The following is a 17,648-nucleotide window of genomic DNA, read 5'->3' on the forward strand; positions in this document are numbered from 1 at the left end:
TTGTTTTGTGCCTGCAAATAAATTGGTATAATTCAGGTGAAGCCAACATTATTTTCTTAATCCACAGAAGGAATCTGTTTGAAGGAATGAAAAGGGGAAAATCAGCAGCGATAGTAGATGTGTATTTAACATATCGTTTAAAGTCCCACATTAACTCAATATCACACACTGCTTGTCCAACCCTAGTCCCCAGTCCAAACTCTTCTTGGATGTTGGTTTTGGGGCAGGGGACTGGGCCTCCATATAAACCCTCAGACTTGAAGCTTCCAGAGGGCAGGGGTTTTCATTTGACTACTTCATGGACTGGTGTATCCTACATTCATACAGAGAACCTAGAACATGGCAGCCACTCAAATATTTCTGAAAGTTTGGATGCTTGGCCAGTAGCCACCACCTTTTTGCTTAAATGCTAACCAAGCATGTATAGTCAAGAGTGACCAGAAGAGGGTTCGGAGACCATGTTGACCTGAAGAGGAATTAAGAATTTGCAGGTACTCGGGCACACTGAGCAGGGATGGAGCAGGACCCAGAGGGAACCCTGCTCAGAGTCTGGCGCATAAGCTTCAAGCTACCAGCCATGTGCTGGGCAAACCACTGGAGTCTCGTTCTTCTCATCTGTGAGACAGGACTGCTGTAAGGAATAAACGAACAGGAAAAGAAAGACAGAGAGGAGATGACAGCTTCCTTTGAATGTGTGAATGACAACGTGTAGGAAGACGACTATCCATACACTAGAAGACACAAACTCCAAATACAGGAAGCAAATGTAAAATGGTGTGATACTGAACCAAGACACTGCAGACCTTCCTAATAAAGAGTGTCCCTACCTAGAAGAAGTGGCCCACCTCTAAAGGCGTCAGGTTTGTCACTGTCTTAAAAAGAGAACACATGATTCAGAAATTTCTGCAAATAGTGAGAAGGGTATTAGCTAAGGTACCTGACAACTCACATTCTATGGTTTGTGATTTCCTTTTTTTCTTTTCATAACTGAAAAACTACATTTTTCATGATTCCCTGCAAATGTATAAATGAAGTCAGATAATGGGTAGTTTATACCCAAGTCCACAATGTCCAAAACCTTCCACCCAATTCAACATCCTCTTCCCAAAAAAAGTAGCAGTCTTGTTTACAGTGACCAGAAAATAAAAACCCCACAGGTATGTTCTCATAATATTGGTGACTTTGGATAAGTGTCAAGGGGCATTACATCATTACATATCTGCCATTCAGATCAAATAAATATTGATTCGGTAAACCTTTCTCAAGTTTAAAGGTTCGCCTGATGCAACCAGTCTACTTTAGTGCCAACGACCGCAGTTCCTCTTTCTCTCCCCTTTCCCCTGTACCCCTGTAAGGGATATTTCATTCCGAATGGCGGGTAATACCTTAATAACAGCTCTACCAATGCACCTCCCCATCATTCATCAAACACCTTCCTGCAAGCCCAGAGAAGCGCTGCTGCTTACGCACTTAGCCCAGACAACGAGAACGCTGAGCACAGGGGATGTCGGGACCACACACAAGCAGGAGGTTTTGTTTCTCATCACAGTGGAGTGGATCGGTCTGCACTGCCTCTGCCCTCGTGACTGCTGGGCTCCCAGGGCTTAAGGCAGCTGGGGCGCATAATCTGGAAACACAGAATCTGTTTGGAGACGAGGTTTATTGGATCCCTTTTAGAAGACAACATTTTTGGATGAATGAAAGGAGAGTGAAGCTAGCCTAAGAGATGAATAAGGGATCCAAGAAGCAGGAGAATAACATGCCACAGAGCAAAACTGAATTCTGTTCCCACTCCAAGTGGCTTTAAGAGAAGAAGGAAACTTAAGACTTGTCTGAAAATCTTAGTTATTCCAAAATTAGAGAGCTGCAAGGAGTCAACTCCTGTCAACGGCTGCTGTACATTTACCCAGTCTCTTCCTCTCTGTGTATTTCTGAGAAGGGAACTTCTATTTGGAATTGCTTTTTATACCAGTGTCTTCCGACATACTGAAGAGATCCAGAACAAAAACAGAGGTTTTCTGGGCTGCATTCCTAGTCCACATCTATTCTGTTCACATTGTGAGGGACGCTGCAGGGTTCTTTATAAATGTTTTATCAGTCACTCCTGCCAGCTCCCAGTGTATGTTTTGGGGCACACGGTATTTTTAACACCGACTGTTCTCGGGTTCTCCACAGTTCCTCACCATTCCTTACTCCGCTGCCCTATGAAAGGCCATGTCATTGCTTATTCTGTCCTGGGTACAGAGACACCGAAAGCCTGACCGCAAGTATAAGTTCCGAGAGCTCGAAAAAAACATGTCCTGTTTTACTTGTCTGTGTCTAAGCACATAGGGAAGTTCTGCCTTTGGTGGGCATTCTGTAACCATTCAGTGGCCATGTTTCAGAAGAAAGAAACATTCAGTTAGAAAGTTTAAAAGGTTACCTTTGGGCCATTGAGCCAAGGGTTTCATTTGCTTAAAGAATGGCAATAATGCTGTGAACTCACCGGTTCTGCACGTCACAGTTTGTCGGGAGGTGGCTTGTGAAGGGACATAAACATTGGTGGCACTTGTCTCGGCTCCAACTCTCTGAATTCTAACTTTTAGCACTAAGTTCTAAGTGAGAAATTTTTCCAATGGGCAGGATTGTTGTTTGGCTTTGTAAAACCCCAGAGTTCAGTGCCTTGAAACATGAAAGTTTTATAAAATGGTTACTACCCTTTAAAACGCTGAACTAAATGATGTTCTGCCAGATGTTTTTTTTTAAGTGGGGTACTTTTTAAAATATATACATGATTGATGTTTTAGAGGCAGATATTACTGAGGATGCAGCTAATTCACTAAATCTGTCCTGCAAACAATTTTTACAACAGCAAATGTGATCACTGAAAATAACAGGCGGTCGTAAAGCTGTAAATATACTACGTAAATTTAAATTATGAGCTGAGCATTTTCTAGCTCCACTTACAAGTCACTGAGAAAAGCAAGGACTAAGCGTGATGACTAACGGAGAGGCTGGCATCTGGAGAAAGCACAACGTCCGCCCATTTTTAGAGGAACCACAGAGTACTACTCCTCGCAGTCACTGTGATGCTGCAGACGGTACGGGGAGACAGGTTTTTCTCACAAATCACAGAGTGTTGCTGAAGGCCTTGCCAGTTACCCTCAACCTCGTGCTTACAGACAGGACTGGGGGGAAGGGAGTTTAGGAAGAGAGGAGAGGAGAGGAGGAAAGCAAAGACACCACAGGGTGGGGGTGCTGACATGTGGTGTCCCGCACACACTGGCGTGCGCCCCGATGCCTTTGCCAAGACCATGTAGCAACGCTGTTCAAGGCTGACCTTATCCAAAGGAGAAAATACAGCCTACACGCCAAGGACAGCAGATAGTGAAGGGAGACGCCCAGAGAGAGCACGGTCCGCAAAAGAGCGCAGCCAGGATAGCTGTGCCTCTGGGGAGCACTAGGCCCAGGTGTAACCGGATAGTTTGTGCATTTGCACTTCCAAGTAGAAGAAAAATGAGAGAGGAGGAGAGGAAGAGGTGGAGGGAAGAAGAGGCCCTGGAACAAGATGCTAATTAATATTCTTTCAATTATGAGCTGCATCATCTTAACCAGCCACCAGTGGCTACTACCCCCAGGCACATCCCAGCTCCTTATCAGGGTCTCCTACAACTGTGAGCAGGGGCAAACCAGGTGTGAAGAGGTGGGCTCTTGGTGGGAAACCCCAGGGAATAATAAATGAGAATGGGCTGCTTGCTGTTTTTCTTCTAGAACAGGCAGGGGCATGTAAGCTTCTTCTGAGCCTAGAATCCCATGATTCACTAAAACTATCAATTCCGACCATTATACCTTTAAAGATGTGGCAGATTCAATTCTGGAAAGAACCTCTGTAGAAGTTTCATCAAAGTGGACACCACAGCAAAGTTACTTTCTCCCCCTTAAACATTGTTCTACATAGATCATATTTTGAAGGTAAAAAAAATAAGGATTTCTTGCATTCTTTTTTCTCCCTTTACCCCATTCAAGAGACATTAACATAGCTCAATTAACAGAGCACTTTTCTTCAAATTCTTGGAAATAGCTTGAGTTGTGACTCATGCATAGAGAGTTAGAAGTGAAATTATATAGTTTAACTTTACTGCGGCCTCTGGTCTAACACGTAATGCATTAAATTGTGTGTGATGAAGTACAGGCCCATTCTTAAAACAGAAGAGTCTTTCAATTGAACTTGAAATTACCACTGGTACCAGCAACTACAGCAGGTGTCTGCACTCATCACTAGTCAAGCTACCACTACTCTAGTGACACCGTCCCACCTGTCTCATGCAACTGTCACCCCCGCCTCTCACCACTGCGCACAGAGTTAACCAATAGCTGTGAACAGGCCGGCGATGGGACGTCCACAGAAAGCCCAATTTTAGATCATGATTGTACTGCATACTTTCAAATTTGGGATTAGAAAAATAATGTGGGTTCTTCTGGCTTTGCTTTAAGGCTCAAAATCCTTATAAAACCAATTCAATACTATTTCCAGTAGTTTGGTGGAAAAACTGGTGCCTTCAGTGTTCAGAGTCGCTGGAACAATTTATCGGTTTTAGACGCGGTCGGGGAATGCGGCACCCCTAGAGTTAGCAATGCAGTAAGCACAGGGCAATGCTTGAATTTATAATCACCTTTAGAGTGACAATATTAGGTTGTTTGTTCTCACCAGAAAAGACCAGAATAATGTAAATATGTTATTCATTATTCAGAGAGTTCATATGATCCGCCTCTGCGAGACAAAATGCACCATCAACAGAAATTTTATGTGAAGTCTGCTCTTTTTTTGGTTTGGTTCACTGAGCTAAGTGCAAACCATCTGTTACCCACGATGATCAGAAAAAATAAAAACTCATACAGCCGTCTAAAGAAGAGAGCCCAGTAGCATTCCCAACAGAACTCACCTGCTCAGAAGCACCATTTATGAGATTTAAACCCTAACAACCTCAGATGGCTCGGAACCCACATGTACGGTCTCCACTTTAGGTTAAGATTACATTTCTCCATCTTGAGGTGGATAAAGGCATGTTGCTTTAAAACATTAACATCAGACGAATGTCCTATGCTAGTGTCTTATTCAAATGTTCATTTCCAAAATATATTAAAATCTAACAACTTTTCAGTTAAAATTGCACTTATCCCCATTTATGAGATTCTTGCCTCATAATTAGTATATTATAGTGATTTCAAAAAAGCAGAATGGCCACGTGTGAATCGGTGCTCTTGTTAAGTCAAAATGCTTGACGTCAGGCCTTCGCACTGCCCCTAGCTGCCTGACCTCGGATGAGTTACACCTCTTAAGATCTGCTTCTTAATCTTAGAAGAGAACTCTAAAATGTCATACTCAGAAGCCTGCCTCCCTTCCAAATCTGCCCAGCTCTGTGCCTGGCATACACATCGTGCCAGCAATTCAGTAACTGTCCCCAGCCTCTGGCTGGAGGTGAACCTTCCGAAGCCTCAGGAATTGTCCCCAACACAGGTTGCAATGCATCATTAAGTTTTTTAAAAAGATTTTATTTATTTACTTTTACAGAAAGAAAAAGGAAGGAAGAAAGAGAGGGAGAGAAACTCACATCAATATGTGGTTGCCATTCATGCAGCCCCCACTGGGGGCCTGGCCAGCAACACAGGCATGTGCCCTGACTGGGAATTGAACTGGTGACGCTTTGGCTCGCAGGCCGGTGCTCAATCCACTGAGCCACAGCAGCCATGGCTCATCATTAAGTTTAGAGAAAGAGATATGAAACCAGCTATCACAACAGTGTCTCGCCATTTTTACAGAGGTATAACCACATTTCTCTTATTCACATAGTACCATCTAATTAAAAAAAGTGATTTCACTTTAAAGGCGACATTCTAAGTTTCATGAGAGCTTAAAACAGGATGAGCCTGGGATATGTTGTCCAGGCTGTAACAGTATGAATGTCATCAACACCCACTATTGTTTCTCAATGGCATGTAAATGTGCTTTGTGCTGTTTTCTTGATGAGCGCAGCACACACAAGCCCAACTCCACCTACACAACCCGTGTGACAAATGTAATGCATTTGTAGAGGGCTTTGTTTTGCAACAAAACATTACAAATCTTAACCACTTACAAAGCAAGTTTTGCAAAAGATAAGAATTTCAGTAGAGAAATCAACTTTTAAATTGCTTGCTGTGCCTGCTATTCATTAGGCACATTATTACATCAACATGACAAGTAAGAAAGAAAAGCTGTAGGTTATTATACACTTTCAGAACTGACTGCGTTCTGCAGTGATGCTCCAGGAAGAGTCACATCAGACTGACATTGGGCTGCAAGGTTGGATTTCAAATGTCACAGTAAAGATGCTCCAAGTTTAGGTAAGAAAAGAGGGCACTGACTACTCTTACCCGTCATTTCCTTTCCTTCCCATTTATGTATGTATTTATAACTCCTCAGTTACAGCGATCTCAGCTGAACTTCGAATCAAACTTACTTCCTGGCTCACAGGGAGACAGAGAAACTCATGGACCTGAGAATCTGGAGGACACAGGGGTGGTGACACTGGAGACAACTAAAGTTCAAAGTGTCCCTTTGAGGCCAGGCAAACGCTCCCACCATCGCACAGATGGGAAGGTCATCACTGTGCCATTGCCAAAGCTTTGTAACTGCCCACCTCCCACAGTCACACTGCTCGCGAGCTGGCTCTCTGCTCCTCTGTGGAGGCCACGAGCAGCCTCACATCAGCAAGACGGAAGGGGTATGACCAAGAAGGCCTCGCCCTGCCCCAAAGGGTTCTCTCCTAAGATAGGCTTCCCAGGCGAAAGCGTGGCTTCTGAGCTGCAGGGGTTGCATCCTGGGTTCCTGGAACCCTCAGTGTCCACTGGGTGGAATCCAGGGCGTTGTGAACTCCCAGAAATCTTACACAAATCATTGGGGCTGGGGCATCTTATGTGTAAACGTGTGGATCTCCTTCCTTCCACTGAAGCATACACATAATCAGAAAGGAGAGACTATCAGACTGCAAGAGGAGGCGCTCCCCCTGTGTATGTCCCAGAGCTGGAAGTACCATTGGTTCGAATGCAGTTGATGAAAACTGTAGGAAACATATACAACAGTCAATCCATGCAATCGCTTCTTTTCAACCTGACTCGTTTGTTCTCCCACTTGATCTGCTTGTCCGATCTTTCAAGAGTTGCACAGTGGAATTTCAGAGACGGCTCAAGCAGCGCGGATCTCAAGTCGTGAATATCAGTATAATTCTGCAAGGAATGTGACCTTTAACTCTCCCCCTAACGTGTTACTGTAAATTCATAATGTAGACTAACAAGCCAAAGAGAAGAGGACTTGGTAGGAAAGTAACTACGGACACCATGAAGCTCGACAGAGACGGACCTGAGGTCCCCGGGGGCACCTCATTCACCACCTGGCACACCCTCGCACAAGCCTAGAGCTGGTGCACAGCATATGCTGCACGCTGGGACTCGCTGAAACACTGAGCAGCGCCATTTTGTTTGAAGGTGATGAGCACACTCAACTCTCGGCAGGTCTTGGGCTTAGATGACATTTATTACTCCTTCTGTCAACTCCTTCATAAAAGTCCAATCAATAGAGCATCTCAACTTGGCTTGATTCATCAGAGCCAAGGTGGCTTCCTTTTCTTGCACTGGCTACCCTGGAACAAAGGTGAATTCCTCAAGTGGCCCACACATTCCTGAATGTTAAAGATGCCTCAGGATGGGGTGTCAAAACCCACCTAGGGCTCCTTCTAGGTCTCATGAAAATGTCTCTGAGACAATCGGTCCAATTACACAGAATTAGCAAAGCCAGGTACAACTTGCTGTTGGACTCACACACACGTAGAAAATGGTCTTGCTTAATAGGATCACCAAAGCCGACAAAGGGGTCTATACGGAGTAGCCTGAATTTTTTAAACAGGGGCTTTTCCCAGAGGAATTCAAACCCAAGTTGATACAAGCTGTTAGGAAATTTTCATTCAAATTTTATCAGGACCAGTGAGTTGCAAACATCCTGTGGACTAACAAGCCCATGGGAAAATAAAAGCCCCCTCTGCCTTGGGAGACGGGGAAGGGACGTCGCAGAAGTGCGTCCAGGACGGCCTCACTGCACTGCCCTTCGCTTTAGGGCACCTCAAGGGACACTGCGCTTTTCACAAATTGAAGGCGAGACCCTCCACCAGCAAAAAGATTACGATTCACTCTGTTGTGGGGTTCTAGAATGGTATGCCTGTCTAAAGAGGATTTCAGAAAGCAAAAAAAAATCTCTGTAAAGCAATTTCTGTTCTTCTGAAGAAAAGGGGGACATTTTGTTCAATAGAGGTGCTTTCTATTTGAAAATTACAGAAGAAGAGACATTTGTAAAAAATTTTTATTTACTAATTTAGTCAGGAGAAATGCATTTAAAATTTAATTTACTCATAGGTTATTGTAGAATAATAATACAGTGAATATCCATCCACCACTCAACCCAAGAACCTAAGATTAATCATAGTTATTGGTCAGACAGTAACCAATAATGGGATGACAGTAGTGTGTTGCAAATAAGGAATTATGATAAATGGAATTCTGAGCCCCTAAGGTCCGTTAAACATTAACATTGCACAGTGATTTGTACCCAGTAGAAAGGAACCCACCCCAGGATTTCTTCAAACAATTCCCACCTGAAATATAATCTCAGAGTGTGCTTTACCTTTGCCCTCTAAGACCTTTCAGAATAGTTTGAATTTTCAGTCAACTGTTTTTAGAGGCCCAGGGTAATGAACAATGAGCAACTTTGCCAAAGTATTGGTCAGTATCACTGCTCTCCAAAATGCAAATTTTGATGAGCAACTGCTTGGCCAGAACTGAAGTGTTAGTGACTCCAGTTTTACCAAAGAGCAACAAGAGGAAGGGGAAAAAAGCAGTTTTTTTAACAGCGATGACAGGGACCGTACGGTGATGACAGCACCCAAGCTGAATGACCGCTCCATTCATGTTGGGGACACATCACCTAAAGAAGAAAACCTTCGGGTAGAGTGTTCTCTCCTCCTGACACCTTCAGCTCTTTGTATCACGCGGCGGGGTCACTAGCGTTCTCTTCCCACTGTGTGTGTTGTTGGCGCCTTCACTGGGTGGTCAACGCCCAGAGAACTGAGACCCAGTTACTTATTCTTTGCTCCTTTACAGGCCCAGGTCTGGGCCTTAGGTATCTCCAGCACATACTCACCAAACGGATTCACTAACGGCTGATCCTGGGAGACTCCAAACAGAACCCCTGGGAGGGTGTTTGTAGAATGGAAGTTCCAAAGTCATATTTCCTATTCCAAGAGAATCCCAATATAGCAAACAGTGTTCATTAAGTTGGATGCTCATAATTTCACAATTGCGAAATACCGTACATGTTTGCATATTAGTTTCACAAAAATCAAATCCAGTTGTTTTCACCAAAGAGCTATCTTCTTTCAGGAACCCGGCAGCACAAACGTGGGCATGGAGGGCCATATAACCCACGTGCGTTGGGAAAACACACATTGCAGGTGACACAGAGATGATGTCCTGCCGCTGGCACTCCAATGTTATTTCAAGTTCTAGAGATTTTAGTGTGGCTTTTCAACAGTACAAATTGAACCGCATTCTGAAAAACCTGCCCCAAGTTTGGGTTAAGAAAGTAAAGAAATAAGCCTAAAAGTGCAAAGAGACCTCATTTTCCCCTTGGGGTTCAATACACGGTAACTGTTCATTCCACTAGTGACAAGCACCATGGTCTCCGTTTACCGACGCGACAGCCCGACACCCAGAACCAAGGCCAGAAAACACCGCACACAACCACCTCTATCTACAAACGGTGATCGAGGCACCAACTCACATCTTTGTGCCAGCACAGGAAATGAATACATAAAAGGCAAGCTTTATGCTTTATTTTATTTCTTGACTTTTTAAATAAACAACCACCTCTTTTTTTAAAAAAAAGTGCAATGGATCCAATGATCTTAAAATCTGACCAAAAAAGAGAGAGAGAGAGAGAGAGAGAGAGAGAGAAATGGGCAAAAGTAGAAGGACATCAAGCCTTACCCACTGTGATCACTTGCTCTCCATTGGAAGAAAGTGGGCTTTGACCACGCGCACAGCACTACAGAAGGTTTTGACTGTATGGAGACTTGGATCGCCTCAATGAAACCAGAGTGGGTTAAGGAAAGAAAAGAATTTCCCCCACAACTGGGGAGAAAAACTAGCAAGAATCAACAAGGGCCATACAAATTCTTTGTTGTGTATTGTTTGCAAAATATTCCAAAAATGAGAGAAAAACTAGCAAGAATCAACAAGGGCCATACAAATTCTTTGTTGTGTATTGTTTGCAAAATATTCCAAAAATGAATACAGAATAGCCCCTTTTCTTTCCCCCCTTAATTCCTGGGAGAAAGGTTGTGAAATGTCCAACCCGAGGTGAGGCTCACGTTGTAAGGAGCAGGGCAGGTGTGCGGCACTGAATGGGCGAGCGGTGTGGGTTCTGCTTTCTGATTTATCTCCTTTTTCTACGGTTGGGTTGGGGAGATGGCATAAAATTAAATACGAGACGTTTGCCGCACTGAACCATCACACAGGACACTCTAGCTTGATGATTCCGTCTTGGATGCAAGACACCCCAAGATTTTAACAACCTATTACGTGTGTGCCCATCCAGCAAAACGGAGAACCACAGCTTTCCTGGAGGAGAGAGTTGAAGTCCAAATAAGAACGGAAGAGATGTGACCCACACACCTGAAGCCAGCCTTCAAATACAAACGACACTAACTAAAATCTTAAAGTCAACGCCAAGGGTACTTAGCAACGAGAAGGTTAACTAATGGCAGTGGAAGCTCTTCTCAGAAACACTTCAAGTTTAAAGGAGTCCCAGACCCACAGGAAAAACAATCGTCTACCGCTTGCTTCCACAGGTTAATGTACAACAGTCATGTTTACCAAGTTGGACAAGAAAAGCGAATAGGTAGATCATGCTCTGATGATCTTAACTCAGCTGGTTAGAGCCTGGTAAACTAGTTAGAGCCTGGTGGAAGCGAACCCTCAGCTGTTGGCTTGGTTGTGCCAACGGCACCAACCACACTTCCAGGAAGGCACCTACAGGGAAAGTTAAGAAGCATCAGGACAAATCTGTCACCACCCCTGAAACAAAAGCACCACAGACATGTGCTTTTGATGCTGGAATAGTAAGTGGCCATCTTCATATACAGTCATTTTCATCTTTCATGTGAAAGATGTGTGCAGTCATCATACACAGGCATGTGTTGCTTTAACGACATTTTGGTCAGAGATGGACCAGGGGCAGCATCTGCAGGGCGGTCCCGTGAGATTCCAGGGGAGCCGAAAGATTCCTATCACCTTGCGACAGCACAGCCGTCCTAAGGTCAGGGCACAACACGTTACTTACGTGTTTGTGCCAGTGCTGGTGCTGTGCTACCGGCCACGCAAAAGGGCATCACACACAATTATGCGCAATGCAGAATACTTGAAGATGGCCATAAACAACCAGGTTATCGGTTTGTAAATTTACTATATTATACTTTTATCATTATTCTAGAGTGTACTTTTTCTACTGACAAAAAAATTTTGCTTTGAGCAGTAGGCTTTGTTGCACTGGCAGCAGCCTCGTAACTCGTCTCTTGATCATTTTCTCTGACTTAATCACAATTTAATCTCCTGTTGTTTTGTTCTGCGGCCTGATATAGACTACACCACGTGGTTTAGGTGTGTGGCAGCCTGTACCACCCAGGATAGCATGAGTGCACTCTGTGATGTCCACACAACAACGAAATCGCCTAACATGGCATTTCGCAGAACGTTTTCCCATCATTAAGTCATGGATGAGTGTGCTCCTTACTTGTTTCCTGGGGTAGGTGGTGCGGAGGCCATCTGTTCACAGGTATGGTTATCTCACGTAAAATTACAGCAAAGCAAAACCTCCTCTGAAAATCCCTCAGTGGAAGGTTTACAGAATGTAAAAGCAAGCATGGCATCCCTCTAGAATTGAAGCTACACATTCCTTTCGCCGGTTCAGCGTCTGGTACAGAGTGGGGACTCACTAACTTTCAAAGAGAAAGCAGATGCTTGAAACAGACTAACACCCTTTCAGTGGCATTCAGTCAAAATGAAGGCATACGGAGAATATATTGTGGGCCACACACTGTGTTACACGGAAGAACAAAAAGTTATTAAAACAGCCCTGGCTGGTGTAGCTCAGTGGATTGAGCATGGGCCTACGAGCCACAGGATCACGGTTCGATTCCCAGTCAGGGCATATGCCTGGGTTGCAGGCCAGTTCCCAGCAGGGGACATGCGAGAGGCAACCGTACATTGATATCTCTCTCCTTCTCTCCTTCCCTTCCCCTCTAAAGATAAATAAATAAAATCTTTTTAAAAAGTTATTAAAATAGAAGGCAATGAAAAGAACAATTCTATTTTTTTAATGAAGGCCATGGCTTTATCTATGTGGTTTGGAATATTCAGATTAAAGGCGTGGAAATGAGTAAACCACTTAAACTTTCAAAACCACTTAGACCAGGAGTACCACATAATTGAAATCAGAAGTTTAACTGAGATTTTTAGCACAAGCAGGCCTCAGAAATATTGCTTTTGTTCTAACATCCAGTAAGTCGCCCATAAGGGGCCAGTCCTTCAAATCCATGTGTTCACATCACGTTTGGGGAAATCAATAGCAGCATCAGGGTGTTTTCAAGGTTCTGTGCTGAAAGTTGGGTCACTGAAGGTCACCCCAATAAAACCAGCAGGTGGCTTTGAACACCTCAAAAATATATGAATTTCTGGGTAGGGCAGATATGAAGCAGCGAGCACAGGTAACAGAACAGCAGGGAAGACAGAAACGAGGTTGAGAAGCCGCCAAAGGAAAACTTGAAGGGAAAGCCCATTTGAAAAGGTGGGCTGTACACAGACGAAATGGCCACAGATGGGGGCTCCAGGTCCCACCAGAGGAGCCAGGAGGAACAGCGGTAGCTTTGGCAAACAAGCAAGAGACGAGAACACAAGCTGGGTGGTCCAGGAAGGGGACTAGGCACTCTACCTGCAAAGGTGAGCGGGTGTGCTGCGGAAAGCAAGAACCCTGAGCGTGGCAATTCTGCAGGCCCATGTGCTCACATGATGAAAACAGGGGAGACTACAAGATGGAAAACTCTATTCTGGATTTTTTAAAAGATTTTATTTATTTATCTTTAGAGGGGAAGGGAAGGAGAGAGGGAGAGCAATTTCAATGTATGGTTTCCTCTCATGTGTCCTCTCCTGGGAACTGGCCTGCAACCCAGGCATGTGCCCTGACTGGGAATCAAACCGCAATCCTTTGGTTCACAGGCCTGCCCTCAATCCACTGAGCTACTATTCTGGATTTTTTAAACTCCAGCAGCTACCAGGTCTCCCCTTCCAGCCTCTACTCGTGTTTATTGGCTCCTGACAGTGATAAAGGGCTTTGCTGACGTTCACAAGAGGCCAAGGCATCTGCAAACTGAATCCCCACAGATACCACCCAGATTTCACGCTGGTCTCCAAGGCCCTGGCAAACCCTAGAAGATTAAGATGCCCTAAGATAAATGACATTCCCTAATCAAGGCACAGTGGAAACCATGGGAGGGGCAAGGGAGAAATTGTGAGAAATCCTAACAAATGACGTGGCCTCCCAGAATCAACCCAGAGTAGCCGATTAGCAACCCTTTGGTAAAAGGAGAACTAAGAAACGATTATGCCATTCTGCACTGAGAAGTCATTTGGAGTTCGGCTGTAGTGTAATTAAAGGGGGGAAAGGATTTAGCAGGACAAAAGGGGGAAAGCCAACCTCGAGAAGGTATATCATGAGTATTCTTACTCTGTGCAACCCCTAGAAAAAGAGACCACAAATAGAAATGTTTGCAGTTTGCTGAGGACATAATTATTATTAGTTGGAGGGGGGTGAAAGGCAACTGAAGTTTTAAAGACCGGCTGGGGCAAGAATGAGAAAGTACCCACTTGGAGAACCCCTACACTCTAAATTCGCGCTCTAGACCCCCAGCCACCACTTGAGAGAGCTCTACTGGGATGACACTGAACACATCCCCACCTCGAGACCTGTACGCCTTGCCACCTAAACGCGTTTTTAGGCAGTTCTGCATAACGTCTGAAGGTCTGAACCATCTTAACTCGAGATCTCGGTAGTGTTTCCATACGGATGACCAGTGAGCTATTTCTTGTCAATAGCTCTGCGGCACAAACTCTGCGTTTGTTCCTCCACGGATCGGAGGGCGCGTCCACAGAAGCTGTCAAGTTCTCTGGAGGAACATTTCTGTGACAACGGGCCTCGCGATTCCCTGAGCATCAAGAATGGCATTTCGAGTTCAAGGCTGAAGACCGTAGGAAACAAGCTTTAAAAACTGCAGCCCACCTCCAACAGATTTAAAACTGCACCCATTTACTTTAAAAACATCCCAAACACCGCACCACGACCGGGCTACCTTACCTGTCCTGCCAGCCCCGGGCAGGTCTAAGATTTAGTGAAAAAGCTTCCAAAACTCCCAGCGGTGTTTTATATTTAACCCAAGAATCCCAAGGTGGCAGGAGGCGGCTTCAGGGACCCATCGGTGTTCAGAAAGTGGGGAGGCCCGATCTGCTCTCCCGGAGAGGGGTGCCCGGGGACCCTCGTGACAACTGTGGCTACAGGGCCCTTCACTGAGTCGCCACACCAGGCGGTCCCCCAGCTCCTGCGATTGGCGCGCCCGCTCAGACCCCGGGCGCGCAAAGGGGAGAAGCGCTGCCCAGAGCGCGGCCCTACGGACGAGGGTTCGCGGCGGCAGCCCCGTCCCGCAGCCCCGGGACCCCCTTCTCATCGTCGCTGGAGCGCGGCCACGGGGCAGCTGCGCGCAGCTGGAAGTGAGCCCTCTACGCCCCTGCCCCAGCCCTTCCTCCCCGGCCCCGGCGCCTAGGCCCCCTCATCGCCTACGGCCCCCGCGGGAGGCCAGAGACATGGCCACTTACTGGGGCAGCTGGAGGGCCGCGCCTAGTGGGCGGTGGAGGGTGAGCGGCTGGAGAGGGTCGGGTCCCGGGGCTCAGGAAGCTGGAGCGCCAACCGCCGCCTGGCCGACCTCGCGGAGAGGAGCGTTCCGGCTGCAGCGCTGCAGAAGGCGGCCGGGGCACGTGGGCGCCCCTCTGAGTAGCCTCTCCCGGGGCGGGGCGCGGGGCCGGGAGGCCCCGCCCCTCCCCGCCCTTCCCCCCGCTCTCGCCTCCCCCACGCGAGCCCGCTTCCCGCCCCACCAATCCTGGCGGTAGGCGGCGTCCTGGCGCTGGGGTTCGGGGACCGCAGCGGGGACATTCCCGAGCGTGCGCCGGCCTGGGGCTGGGCGGGTGGGGACGCCCAGTCCGGCGGGGGACACCAGGCCCTGCAGGGAGTGAGAACCGAAGCCGAGCGGTCCTGGATCTCTCTCTCCCCGTGGAGGATCCAGCCTCAGCCGCCCTCCAGAAGCTGCTTCTAAGCGGTGTTCTTCCTAGTGGTTTTTGTTGTTGTTGTTGTTGTTGTTTGGCCTTTATTTTCTTTCTTCTTTTTTTTTAAATTAGGTTGTTCAATGACAGTTGTCTGCATTTACTGCCCACCACTCCCCCAACCCCAGTCATCTCACCTCATTTTCATTTTCAGAAAAATCTGTAAATAAGAAAATAATAATAGTAGTATAATTATGATGATGATAGTAGACGCCTAAGTGCGTGTGCTATGTTAAACAGCATTGCTCCACCTTCAAAAGCCGTGAAGGTTTATAAAAATTGAGCAGTTGCTATTTTGAAACACCAACCATGTGCATAGGTAGTCCTGCTTATTTGGGGGGTGGGCTCTAAGAAAATGACATCTGCTATTTCCAAGAAACCACGGATGGAGGTGTCTCATCTGTGCTTCTGTTCACTTCAGGAGTCTCTGATAAGATGGAAGTCACAAGGCATAACTATGTTGATTTTCATCCGAAAGGAGGCAACGAGTGTGTATTATTAGTTTCGTTTGATAGAAAGTTTTACCTTACTTTGTTTAAAATGTTGGTAAACATCTTTTTATTCATTCACCAGTAATAATATTAACTTTGGCTAAGTTCCAGTCGTACACATATATTTTTAATGTCACACACTAAATCATTCTTAAAGGCATGTGTTCCCAAGAGAATCTGGCTAGAGATTTGAGATTTCACCCACGGAAATGCTACAGGCACAAAATCCCAGTGACTATTTCTGAAGTTCTTGTGCATGTGAAGCCATCCACCCCCCACACTGAAGAATGGGAGTGGAAATCACACCGTGGCTACAAGAGTATTATCTGTTCTAGTGGGTGTCCTGTGTAACGGAGGAGACTCTCCACATAAGCTTATTTTTACCGTACAACGCAGATCCCCTGTGCAAAAATTTCGTCAGTGATGGAGAGAAATGATACTGTGCCCTCAGCCCCAAATTCACTCAATCCCACAAAGCCTGGGAGGCATCAGCACCCAGGAGTCTCCGTGTACTGGATCTCATTTCTGAGCGTGAAGGGATCCAATCTAAAATCGTACACGTGTGTTTTTCAAATACAGCTTGCTGTTTTTAAGTTTAAGAGATGATTTATTCCCCTCACATATTTGTATTTAAACACCCTAAAGGAACCCTGGCTGGTGTGGCTCAGTGGATTGAGCACCGGCCTGGGAACCGAAGGGTCGCTGGTTTGATTCCCAATCTAGGGTAACTTGCCTGGATTGCGGGCCAGGACTCCAGTTTGGGTCCTTGAGGAACAACCACACATTGATGTTTCTTTTTCTCCCTCTCTTCTCCCCTCCTTTCTGCTCTATAAAATAAATAAATAAAATCTTTCTAAAAAGAGTTAAGAAAGACTGGCTGTGTGCCCACAGTGGCCAAGGCTGAACCCCCAGTAAGCGTCCAAAGTGCCGGGCTCACTCCCCAAAATAGAAACAAATAAATAAATAAACACCCTGAAGGGCCCGCTGGTGATTAGGCAGGAACATAATGATTTTGGGATACACTATTTGGCACTTAGAAACTGACAGTGTAGTCAGAATACCAATCTCTGAGTCTGTCTGGTAATTTGCCCATTGGAATTGGGTACTTCCTAAAACAAAGGCGCATTGTGTTCGTTTGTGTAAATAATAAAAACTATTTCATCTCTAAGGAAAAGTTAGTAAGTCCTTTTTCACAAACTCAAAGTTCGATGGCTATCTGGACCTGCTGGAGTCTTTGATTTACATAGTCCCCTTCCTGTTTGAAATTGTTGATTAACTGAACCCCTCACCGGATCTTTGGTTCTTTCTCCACGTTTAAAACGTGTTTTGGTGTAGAAAGAATAGAATGGCTATGGATCTAGTGTGAGTCTCTAAACTAGGCTGTGGCAGTTGAGGGGAATTAGAATAGGCGATTCGGAAACAAAACATTTGAAGTGCATTAAGTTATTTTGACTTCATCTTCACTCGCATTTTCTTTCACAGTATTCCTGCTGCTCAGAATGGGATTAGCATCTTCTTCCCGGATGAGTACTGCTCTCCCCCGAGGGGCTACACCTCCCCTTCTCTGGAGTTACTCCATCAGTTTTCACTGTCATCTGTCAAGCGTCTGGAATCCTTAGGTATGAAACAGAAATTGCAACTTAGTCATCCCAGCAGGAGTAATTTCGG

At 45.7% G+C, this 17,648-nt stretch overlaps 1 protein-coding gene and 1 long non-coding RNA gene across 2 annotated transcripts in view; one reads left to right on the forward strand and one right to left on the reverse strand.

Annotated features, from left to right (window-relative positions):
• SLC7A2 (solute carrier family 7 member 2) overlaps positions 1-15,148 on the reverse strand; it is a 55,561-nt gene extending 40,413 nt beyond the window's left edge. The window contains exon 1 of the mRNA XM_037055260.1: positions 14,989-15,148. The gene's annotated coding sequence lies outside the window, so the exon portion shown is untranslated. The remainder of the gene's footprint in view (positions 1-14,988) is intronic.
• LOC118993108 (uncharacterized) lies at positions 12,788-13,867 on the forward strand. Its single transcript, XR_005067775.1, has 2 exons — positions 12,788-13,062; positions 13,339-13,867. It is a non-coding gene; the product is annotated as an uncharacterized LOC118993108 (long non-coding RNA).
• Positions 15,149-17,648: the final 2,500 nt, after the last annotated feature.

Source organism: Sturnira hondurensis, unplaced genomic scaffold (assembly GCF_014824575.4).
Source record: "Sturnira hondurensis isolate 20B ecotype Veracruz unplaced genomic scaffold, ASM1482457v3 Scaffold0008640, whole genome shotgun sequence".
Taxonomy (NCBI): domain Eukaryota; kingdom Metazoa; phylum Chordata; class Mammalia; order Chiroptera; family Phyllostomidae; genus Sturnira; species Sturnira hondurensis.